The following is an 8,941-nucleotide window of genomic DNA, read 5'->3' on the forward strand; positions in this document are numbered from 1 at the left end:
AGAGAGCACAGGCAGTAATTTCTCTGATGTCGGCCATAGCAACATTTTTCTAGATATGGTCTCCTGAGGCAAGAAAAACAAAACCAAAAATAAAATATTGGGACTACATCAAATAAAAAGCTTCTGTACAGTGAAGGTAATAATCAACTTAACTAAAAGACAGTTTACTCAATGGGAGAAGACATTTGCAAGTGATATATAACCCATAAAGTGTCAGTATCCAAAATATATAAAGAACTTATACAATTCAACACCAAAGCACAAATAATCCAATTAAAAATGGGCAGAAGACATGAACAGATATTTCTCTCAAGAAGACATATAGATGGCCAACAAACACTTGAAAAGATGTTCAACATCACTAATCATCAGGGAAATGCCAATCAAAACCACAATGAGGTATTACCTCATACCTGTTTATAATCAGATACAGAAGAAACAAGAAGTGTTGGCAAAGATGTGAGGAAAAACGAACCCTCATGCACTGTTGGTGAGAATGAAAACTAGTACTGCCACTATGGAAAACAGTATGGACCTTCCTCAAAAAATTAAAAATAGAATTACCATTTGATTCATTAATTCCATTACTAGGTATTTATCCAAATAATACAAAACACTAATTCAAAAAGATATATGCATCCCTATGTTTATTGCAGCGTTATTTACAATAGCCAAATTATGGAAGCAACCCAGGTGTCCATCAACAGATGAATGGATAAAGAAGTGGTACATATATACAAGGGAATATTACTCAGCCATAAAAAAGAACAAAATCTTGCCATTTGCAACAGTGTGGATGGGATCAAGAGGGTATAATGCTAAGTGAAATAAGTCAGTCAGAGAAAGGCAAATACCATATGATTTCATTCATATGTGGAATTTAAGAAACAAAACAGAGGGAAAAAAAGAGAGACAAACTAAAAATCAGACTCTTAACTATTAACTATAGAGAACAAACCAATGGTTACCAGAGAGGAGTTGGGTGGGGAGAAGGGTGAAGTAGGTGAAGGGGATTAAGAGTATGCTTGTCATGATAAGCACTGAGTAAAGTACAGAATTGTGGACTCTATATTGTATACCTGGAACTAATGTAACACTGTATATTAACTATACTGGAATTAACATAAAAAACCCCAAAGATGGTAAATGTGGAAATTAAAAAGTATCTCTGTTCATCATTTAGCACAAGGATTGTCATCCAGAGATATTTTCCAAGTTGAGAAGATACCATATGTATACACACATGAGGTCTTTTTCATATATATATATTGTAAAGTCAATATGGTATAAATCTTACACAGAGTTTCATTTCCTTTGATTAGCTAATACAAGCCTTCCTAGGTAAAAATGAAAATATAATCTGTGTTGTATTCTACTTGAAATAACACAGATTTAGGAATTCTACTTTTAAGAGTGAGAAGAACTTGAAAGATCATTTAATTAGGAAGATACTAACTATTAGATAACCCACTGCTTATAGATGAAAGATAGGTCAGAGTAATTTATATATACTTTTCGTTCCCTGATAGAAATTCAGACTTATGGCAATTATTTCTAAATATATAGGTAAACCTTTCATGTACTACACTTGTTTATACATCAGAAAAATCTCTGGGGAAGCACATGAGAAGCTAATTAGAACAGTAGGAAATCTCTTTATTTCAGTAAAGATACCTAAAATAATTTTTTAAAAAAAATTAAAGTTTTACTTTCTCAAAGGAATTGACCTAGATAAGGCATTTTATCTTAGTGGTAGCTTATTCTAATGAAAAGATAGTTTTTATTCTCTAGTCTTTATCTCTACAACCCATGAAAATTTTTAGAAAGGTTAGTCAATAATGTGGTTTTGATCCTGTTTGTTTGGAATGCAACTTCCTTATTTATGGCATAATATCCATTGTCCACCTTCCTAGGAGTACCTTTGTAAAGGCTCCATCTCTCATTTTTTGTCATGTGATTCAGGGGGGATTACCTCTTCCACTGGCCATTTTGAGTTCTGTCTTCTGTCACTTGCAACTGAAAGACTACTAACAGCTACAGGACTTAATTTTGTTCCTTTTGTAATAGATGATATTCCCTGTAGAACTTTTATCTGGATAAAAAGGAAATGTTGGAAAAGATTGTGTCACCATGCTTCTGAAAGGCACAGCTTGGCAGGAAAATCGTTATCTTTTTATACGAGAGTGAGGTTTCATTATAACATTCACAATATATCCCTGGCTCAATGAAGCATCTATTTTAACTCGTATTCTACAGTTTCATCATAGTTATATAAAGGCTCAGATCCATAAAATTTTGTTGTTTAACATATAAGTTTAATTAAAACACATAAGGAATGTATCTTCATGCTTCTTCAAACTCTCACAGATCTTAATCTATCATTCATGCTGATCCTGCTGTATAATTTAAAAGTGCTGATGTCATGTCTCCATTTAAGCATCTTGAGAACAAATATTTTAGCTTAGCACTGACTGTGCTCCTCAGTGACGCCAAGCAACTCCTAGTTGAATTATATATATGCTTCCTGTCACTGAGATAAAAAGGGTACATATATTCTTATTTTTTCATGATTAGGTTTTATTAATAAATGCTAGCAAAATTCTCAATAGACAATTAGTCCTTTCTTTTAACTACTGACAGAAAAATGGCCTACAATCAACTGTTTTGAAACAAAAATTATCGTTTTTTGGACATTCTTTTACAATTATTTGGCTAACTGTCAACAGTTCTGTATGTCAGATCAAGTCATTCCATTACTTCCAAGCACATTTTGCAACTCAGATATCTTGAAGGGATCATCAGAAAATTTCATTGCTAGAATTAGATATTCTTTGCTTAATTAATTTAAGGAGCGACATGAATAAAAGACTCAAACGCATGAATGGCTCTTCTACTGCTAACCTTTTCCAAAGAGTTCTCTAAGCCCGACGTCCGGTGCTCTTCATTTGCCAAATCTGGTCCATTCTGGTTTCTGCCTCCAGCATCTCTCCCAAACGGTTCTTGTTAAGATCTCTGACATATCCATGTTGCCAAATCTAGTCTATGCTTTCTGTCCTCCTTGTACTTTGACACTGAGGATCCTCCTGCAGCCTCCTTCTCTTGCTTGGTAACGTCTCTGTTTCCTAGTTTTTTCCTATCCCTTTGTTCTTCTCAGCCTTTCTTACTGATTCCTCCCCTCTCTACTGATCTCTAAGTGTTTGGGCTCTTCAGTGTTTGGTAATAGACCTTTTTTTCCCTCTAAAGGCCTTATTCAGTAGTAGATTTCATGTGTCCACAGATTTAAATGCCATCTGTATGCTGGTGACTTATGATTTATATCTCTGGGCCCAACCTTTTCTTAGACCACCAATATGTATATAACTCTCCATTTGATATCTTCGTCTGGATATTCTAGGAACAACCCACAGTTAGTCTTGGTCTTCTGATCCTATTCCATCCACAGTCTTCTTCATGTCAATAAATGGTTCAACCTTTCTCCTCACTGCTTACTCCCGAGACCTGGGAAAAATCCTTTATTCTTTCTTCTCCCAATCCCTGCACTTCTAATCTATTAATAAGTCCTGCACGTTTTACTAACAAATTACATCTCATATTTCACTGCTCTCCACAATTACCAGCACTCTAATTTAAGCCATATAAATATAGTCGTACTTGGAGCTACTTCAACAATCTCCCAAGCTTCCCTACTCTGTTAACTGACCCTTTCCCTGCAATCTATTCTCCTTGTAGCATCCAGGATGATCTTTCAAAATAAATTTTGCTACTTGTCTGCTTTAAAATAGTTCAAAGGATTTCCATTGCACTTTGAGTTAAATCCAAACTTCATATACTGGCCTAAAAGGCCTGGTGTGGAGTGACTCTTCCTTATCTCTAGAATCTCATTATCTTTCACTATGTTCTGGTCACATTGCCTTTTACTTTAATTTCTAGGATTTCACCCACTTTATAATATTTTTTCATTCTATTCTTTCTTTATGAAATGCTTTTTCTGGAATTTCACATGGCTGGATCCTTCTCAGCTTAATTATCACTTCCTAAGGGTGATACAGGATTAATTACACTTTCTTAATAGGTTTCTTCTCCACCTTGTTCTCTATCATAGTACTACATTTGATTCTTTCATTGCATTTTGAATTTAATAATTTTTATTAAATTAAACAAACTAAGGGTTTGCTTGCTTATTTTTTATCTCCCCACTACACTGTAAACTTGATGAAGTTTTGCCCAGTGCCTAGCACATAATAAATATTTTAAATATTCTAAAATATGTATTGTATAAACAGATGAAAAGGTGATGTTTTTATTTCTCACCATCTGGCACATCTGTATGCAGTATAAGCATCTCATGTCTGAACATGGCATTAAGTAACTCTCAAGTGATCTTCACTGACATACAGATCTGATCATTCGAATAGATATTTGGCAAGAATTATCTGGTGTGCGAACAGTAATGAGAGGTTTTCTCTCCCTATATAATCAACCTAAATGACCAAAATAGAGAGAGTGGCTGGCCAGGCACATTGACTAATAATTAGATAGTGGAAACTTATGGAAAAAAAAAAAACAACAACTGAAGTATGAGGTATGAAAACTGCATTCTTTTTTTTTTTTTTAAAGATTTTATTTATTTATTTGAGAGAGAGAATGAGAGAGAGAGAGAGCATGAGAGGGGGGAGGGTCAAAGGGAGAAGCAGACTCCCTGCTGTGCAGGGAGCCCGATGTGGGACTTGATCCCGGGACTCCAGGATCATGACCTGAGCCAAAGGCAGTTGCTTAACCAACTGAGCCACCCAGGCACCCTGAAAACTGTATTCTTGACCTGGATTTCTCTCCTATAAAATAAATGATATTTAAAGATTTATTTATTTATTTATTTGAGAGAGAGAATGAGAGACAGAGAGCACGAGAGGGAAGAGGGTCAGAGGGAGAAGCAGACCCCCCGCCAAGCAGGGAGCCCGATGCGGGACTTGATCCCGGGACTCCAGGATCATGACCTGAGCCGAAGGCAGTCGCTTAACCAACTGAGCCACCCAGGCACCCCTAAAACAAATGATATTTAGTATGATTTCAGCTACTGATCTGTTCCATATTTAAAGTAGAGTTAAGGATGCACCTGGATGGCTTGGTTGGTTAAGTGTCCGACTCTTGATTTCGGCTCAGGTTATGATCTCAGGGTCATGAAATTGAACCCCAGGTTTGGCTCCATGCTGGGCATGGAGCCTGCTTGAGATTCTCTCTCTTCCTCTCCTTCTGCTCCTCCCCCCCTCAAAAAAATAGAGTTAATAATACCTGTCTCTACTCACTTTGAGGCCACTCGTGAAATAAATGAAATAATATGATAGCTCTTTGAGGAAAGGTACTGTGTAACACTGTGTCCTAGTACAATAGCAAGTAAATGGAAGTTCATCCTCTGCCTGCTCTACAATCACTATTGAAAGTGTGTTTTATGAAAATTTAAATGATATCTATGTTTTTTAAACATTTAATTCACTAAACATATATTGAATACCCGCTGTGTAGAAGACAACAAATCAGGGCTCAAGGAGCATGACATGGTTTGTACCTTTAAGGTACCTTTAACACATGAAAAAATAACTCTACTAAAAAAAAATGTGATAAATGTAAAAAATATTAGAAAGAACTGTCGAAACCTAGAAGGTGGGATAAGAGTGGGGGTTTAAAGGTTTCCAACTATATTACTTTCCTTTTCTCTAATGGAGACAATAAAGCCATTCATCATATTTTCCTGGACCTAGAATAAATTGGCACATTGCAAAGCCTTAGTAAATACTTGTTGAGGGAATAATGTGGTAAAAGAGTAAACTGAAGTTTCTACTAGACAGAGAAAGACCTTGATTCCTGGGGAAGCCTCATGCTTTATTACAGTCTACACTCCTTTGAGTCTTGTTTCCCAGGTAAGCCTCTTTTCTTCTATTTTTAGTTTATAATCTCAGATTACACGAGCCATGAAAAATCTTGGCGGTGATAAGCCTAAATCAGTGTTAAAAAAATAACATTTCCCACTTTAAATATCTAAATCAAAGCTTGAAGTGAAAACATATTTTTACATTTTTTCCCCTCTGGACTTTTAGCTCTTTTTTAAATTTATATATAAAAGAATATGTTAATTCTTGTCCTTAGGAACTATAAAGACTCTACATGATTTGGAAATGAAACTGTACCAAACAATGGCCAAAGAAGAATTGTCTAGTCTATCTATGCCTTGTCTTTGGTTTGGTCACTCAGAAATATGTTATTAGCCATGATTGTTGTTGCTCACATTGTTTTTATCTGTGTATTCACCATCGTCTACCTCCCCTTCTGCATATGTTTGGGACCCCTTTTTCACATACCGATGTGCCACATCTCTGAGACCTGATCAGAATACTGAAATTCTGTGCCTTATTGTCTTTTGACTGACATCACCCATTTGGTATGTTTCACGAAAATTTTCCGATTACACATCTCATTCGTTGCTAGAGAAAATATTGGCTGGGTTTTTCCCTTCCACCTGTCTCATGATGAGATCCTTACTCATTCACCTAAGTAACTGCACATGATTCAGAGATCTTTTGAGAACCAAGCTGCTAGCTATTTCAGATTCATGTCTTACAAACTCATGAAATGCCTGTAATACAGGTCTTCAAAACATGGCTTCTATTTGCTTTTGCTAGAGTGTAGTTGCTCCCTGATGCTCTACCTGGAACAGCTTGGAGCTAGGAGGGACTTTTGACTTTTACATTCTTTTCTCTTTCTCTACCACTTGATTTACTTTGCTAGTCCTCTTCAATTTTATCTCTGTTCTTCAGTATATTAAATCACTTAAAGACACAAACACATTCCTTTTGGTCTATTAATCCCTCTCTTATTTTGTGGATTGATTTAAATAACCAGTTAAATCTAACCTAAAATTATGTTTTGTCTAGAATGCCAAAAGAAGTTAAAAAGATAAATGACTGACTTGACCTATTCTTTACTTCGACTATGAAATCATCATTAAATTAATGCAATAGTTTTATCAGTGGAACTCCTCATCTCCTGTGAATTCCCAAGAAAGAACTTTCAGGGAGTGCCTGGTGGCTCAGTTGTTAAGTGTCTGCCTTCAACTCAGGTCATGATCTCAGGGTCCTGGGATCGAGCCCTGCATCGGGCTCCCTGCTCTGTGGGAAGGCTGCTTCTCCCTCTCCCACTCACCCTGCTTGTGTTCCCTCTCTCGCTGTGTCTCTCTCTGTCAAATAAATAAAAGCTTAAAAAAAAAAAAAAAAAAAGAACGAACTTTCAGATGGGAGGACAGTCTATAAAACAGACAAACATGGCACCACTTGGCTGGAAAGTCATGGGAGAGCTGGGATCCTTGAGTCGTTGGCCTCTCTCTGTTGTTGTAGTAGTCAGTGATGTACTTCCACAGGACGCTACACTTTCTCGTAACAGTTTGAGAACCATTATATTTTATCATTGATCAACTATTCTGATGCCCTATGGGCTTATCATTGGGAACCTAGTATACTGTAGAGTTGGAAAAGAAAAGAAGACTTCCAGGGATTTTATTCCAGAGGCAAGCCTCAGAAGTGATTTAATTATTTCTATAATTGATCCCCTTTCTTTCTAATTTCTATAAAACAGAATTTGAAATTTAGGTCATGACACAAGTATCAATTTTGCTGTATAGATTATGAAAACTATTGAACTTGAGAAATTATCTAATGGTCATATTTAATAGCTTCTAACTCACTTGTTACTGACTATCAACACTGATGTATTGATATTTTTATATTTAGAGGTTATCACAGTATATTTCTTTTTTTTTTTGAAGATTTTATTTATTTATTTGACAGAGATACACCAAGAGAGGGAACACAAGCAGGGGAGTGCGAGAGGGAGAAGCAGGCTTCCTGCAGAGCAGGGAGCCCGATGTGGGGCTCGATCCCAGGACCCTGGGATCATGACCTGAGCAGAAGGCAGATGCTTAACGACTGAGCCACCCAGGCGCCCCTATCACAGTATATTTCTATTTCTTTCCTCCAGCTGGTTACAATTCATGTTCAGTTGCTACATAGAATACAGTTGTGAGATAAACAAATTTAAAGTTCGTAATTAAATACTGAAAATGTTCAAAGGGGCAATGACATAAACAGCCCTAAGACATACAGATTTTCTCAACTCGGCCCATAATGAAAGCTCTTGGCTGTGGCTGAGATGGATGAATATCCTGGCATCAACACTTTAACTCCAAATTTTGTTTAACTTAATAATTTATTTTGAAATAAGACATTATGATGACCTTATTTTTTTCTAAGTCAGAGTGCTTAGAAAAATATAACCCTGAGAAGAATTTATAAAAAAAATAAACCTTTGCAAAATATTTTCTCAAATATATTTATGTAATGAGATTAGATTAATAAAAAATAATTATCAATTCTGTGCAGAATATGTTACCTATCACTTTTTCAAGGTTATTTTTATTTTATTTATTTATTTATTTATTTCTTAAAGATTTTATTTATTTATTTGACAGAGACAGAGACAGCGAGAGCAGGAACACAAGCAGGGGGAGTGCGAGAGGGAGAAGCAGGCTTCCCGTGGAGCAGGGAGCCCGATGCGGGGCTCGATCCCAGGACTCTGGGATCATGACCTGAGCCGAAGGCAGCCACTTAACGACTGAGCCACCCAGGAGCCCAGTTATTTTTATTTTTAAAAATCAATATTTCACTTTGTGAAAATGTTATGGAATGAGACATGATAATTAGCATAAATAGATTATTTCTGCAATGTGTTCCAAAGTACACAAAGTCTCCCTATAATCATCAATCTTTCATTTTAGGGAAAGTGGTTGTTAGAGTTAACTAACTATAAAGCATAAGGCACCCATCCTGACCAACATATGAAGACATCAATTAACATTTGCGAATTGGCTGGGTCAAGAGCCCACAATGAGACCCAA

General features: G+C 36.2%; 1 pseudogene; it reads right to left on the bottom strand.

Moving 5' to 3' along the window:
* Positions 1 to 6,216: 6,216 nt before the first annotated feature.
* Positions 6,217 to 6,652, bottom strand: LOC123849400 (single-stranded DNA-binding protein, mitochondrial-like; annotated as a pseudogene).
* Positions 6,653 to 8,941: the final 2,289 nt, after the last annotated feature.

The sequence above is a fragment of the Mirounga angustirostris genome, unplaced genomic scaffold (genome assembly GCF_029215605.1).
Source record: "Mirounga angustirostris isolate CCGP_5_RB_7025 unplaced genomic scaffold, mMirAng1.0.hap1 SCAF_15, whole genome shotgun sequence".
NCBI lineage: Eukaryota > Metazoa > Chordata > Mammalia > Carnivora > Phocidae > Mirounga > Mirounga angustirostris.